This window comes from Oryx dammah, unplaced genomic scaffold, assembly GCF_014754425.2.
Source record: "Oryx dammah isolate SB20612 unplaced genomic scaffold, SCBI_Odam_1.1 HiC_scaffold_23, whole genome shotgun sequence".
Taxonomy (NCBI): Eukaryota; Metazoa; Chordata; class Mammalia; order Artiodactyla; family Bovidae; genus Oryx; species Oryx dammah.
Genome location: NW_024070207.1, coordinates 35851192 through 35854564, shown reverse-complemented (window position 1 = coordinate 35854564; position 3373 = coordinate 35851192).

Genomic DNA, 3373 nt, shown 5'->3' with positions numbered 1-3373 from the left:
TCATGCTAGGTTTAAAATATTTAATTTAAGGCTATTCTCACAGTTTTCTTTTGCCTCCCACTTTTTTTTGCCTTATGAATGACTTTGTTATAGTGAGTGACAAGTATATCCTATCCTTGCCAATCATTTTTAAGTGGATGGGTGTTCATAGAGCAGTGTGTCTGTAGTGGTATAGATTTTTATCTTATGTATTGAGAATTTGTAATTCAATATTTTCAGGTTTTCATTTTTAGTTGATGACATTGATAAATAGAACTATGACTTTTATATTCATAAGATCTTCTGCTAAGTCGCTTCAGTTGTGTCCGATTCTGTGTAACCCCCTAGTCGGCAGCCTACCAGGCTCCCCAGTCCCTGGGATTCTCCAGGTAAGAACACTGGAGTGGGTTGCCATTGCCTTCTCTAATGTGTGAAAGTGAAAAGTGAAAGTGAAGTTGCTCAGTGGAGTCAGACTTGTAGCGACCCCGTGGAGTGCAGCCTACCAGGCTCCTCCGTCCATGGGATTTTCCAGGCACAAGTACTGGAGTGGGGTGTCATTACCTTCTCTCATAAGATCTTCTATCTATACTTAATTATCATTACTCTGAAGTTATCAATTTTATAGCCTAGAGGTTCAGCGAAATCTAGATCAGTTTCATCATTTCCACATAGAGAATAGCCAAGATATTTTTAGAAAATATTTGTAACCGAGGTTATTAGATGATTTGAATGCATGAGTCTATGACTTAGTTAGAAACTTGGGTAGTTTATCAGACTGAAAACTGATTTTCTACCCTAGAATCATGGTGCACCTAAAGTTTACTTAGAGTGACTTTTATCTTCAATACAATAAAATCCTGAACATTATATAATGTAAGACAATAGTTTGCATTTATCATAGTTAGTCAGCAAACATTTATTATCTATGACCCTTCATCTTTGGGAGTTAAGGTTCTACTACTAATTCATGTTTTTATACTATGTAAATTAATTTTTCTTTAAGATGTGTGTCTGGGTTAGACAAAAGAATAGGCAGCTGTCTGGGTTTTAGACATTTTTTCCATAGATGCTGTCTTCTGGCCTTTTTGTCTTAGAGGTCGCCTAATAGATACCACTCTGCTAATGTATCAACTTGCCTGTTTTTATAATTGGACTCAGTAAGACATTTATCATAAATGGAATGAACATCTAGCACTCTATGCAATAGAAGAATATATCTTTATAAACTTGAGACAGTTCTAAAAACACTGTATTCTGGAAGAAGCCACTAGCTGCACACACAATCAGAAATTATGCTTGCATTTTAATATCCATAGACAATGAATAAAAGACTTGGGGGTTCCTCAAAAGAATCCTATTTATATGTATTTATTCATAGATCTTAAGTATGTCAGACCAATAATTAGATATATTGTAAAAATCACTTTATCTTCCATTAAACTAGACCTCAGTGTTTACCTCACTCTGAGTGCTCCACACAGATTCATCTTTAACTTAGGTGAAAACACAATCAATTCACCCTTTTTAGGAGATTTTTAGGGACCACCTTTCCTCCCATTTATTACATTCTACTAAATTTGGCCTCAGGCCTTTAAAATGTTTTGGGAATGTCTTCTCATTCACTTTTTCGTGAAACTCTACTTCCTCAATGGGGACAGTAACTAGCTGGACAGAGTCTCAGGGCCCTGGTTTTAAAATCTGGATTTCCTTCCTCTGCTTGTCCCCCATGTACAGGCACTCTAAGCTCTAAGGAGAATCAGTATGACAGTAGTCAGCTTACAAAAGAAAAATCAAAAGCAAGTCCACCTGAAGCTTGGTACAGGAATACATCACTTTATTTTTTTTAATGTGTTTATAAGAAATTGAATATATAAATTCTATATTTGTAAAAAAAAATGTTCAGTGTTAGCTTGGCATTTTAAAATATTGCTATATCACAGGGAACTCAGCTTGGTGCTGTGATCAGCTAGAGGGGGTGAGACAGGGGAGTGGGAGGGAGGCTCAAGAGGGAGGGGATATATGTATATATGTAGCTGATTCATGTTGTTGTACAGCAGAAACCAACACAACATTGTAAAGCAATTATACTCCAATAAAAAGAAATAATAAAATAGTGCTATATGGAATGCTTCTGTAATGCAAGTAAACATTCTTGATTTCTCCGATTTATAGATTGGATATAGATTTTCTTCAAATAGGTCACACCTGTACTCTGGATCCCCACAAAGAATTTTTCAAGGAATGACCCTTTGCTAGACCCTGATTTCTCAACCTGATTTCCTGTGGTTTCTTCCTTCTTCATTAGCCCAGTGGCTCAGGTGTACCTTCCCGCCCCCTGATCTCTACTTGGCTATCATATATTAATATATAAAAATATAATTATATATTTGTTTATATATGTGATACAGTGAGAATATACATAGGAACTGTATAAATGTGTATTTATGTATTTATCCACGTTCATGGCATCCAAAATCAGCAGGCACTTTGCGCATTGCTAGGGTTTTCTCTTTTCTTTCCGTATGCTGCTATTTATTCTAAATATTTTCATTTTCTCTCTTAATCATTTACATGCCATACTAACTCTATTCACTACTGTGATGTAACCACTTCTGAAGTGAAATGGCATCTATTTAACAGCATTGAATTTGTGGTTGCTTTTGTTCAGAAGAGAAAGTGGACACTCTTCTTTGTTCTTTGCACTGAAAGACTTTAACCCATCTCCGATATTGGCAAGGAGAATGGTTCTCTTGATTTGCTTTTAAAAGGATATGCACTAGTAATCTCATTTTACCCTTTCATTTTCCTCCTTACTACTCTGCCCCTTGGCTTCATTCGCCTCTTTATGGGGAAGAATGCATCTGAGGTTTTCTTTGCTTCTCCCCTTGCCGTGATATGTAGACTAGTTTATGGAAAAATACATCAGCCGCCTGCCATGCATTTAAATCCCCCACTTCTCTGCTGCATTTGTGTGCAGCAGCTGAAAGACAAATAGATGAATGCAGGACTGTTTTTGTCAGTGAAAGTTTTTGGATGCATACATTACCAAGCACACATATCATTAAATACGAGCTTAATATCTGGAAGCAAAAGTGGTAGTACATCAACTTTGTCCACAGAAGAGAAAAGGGGTCATTGTTTGTGAGAACTAAATGGAAGCATATCCTTCCTTATCCATCAGAGGAATTAAGAGATGGGAATTGGTCTTTTAGGCCATCTGGTTCCTGCCCCAGGGACCAGTAGAAGATTGGTCCTCGCGTTATTGTATTCTCAGTGCTGATTATTTTTGTTACATATTTCCAAAGCTTTGCAGTAACTTCAAATGCTTTTGTAACTATAGTTCCTCTATTTCTCTTGACCAAAGAAGTTCAGGTTGTATCTCACTTCAAAGTAG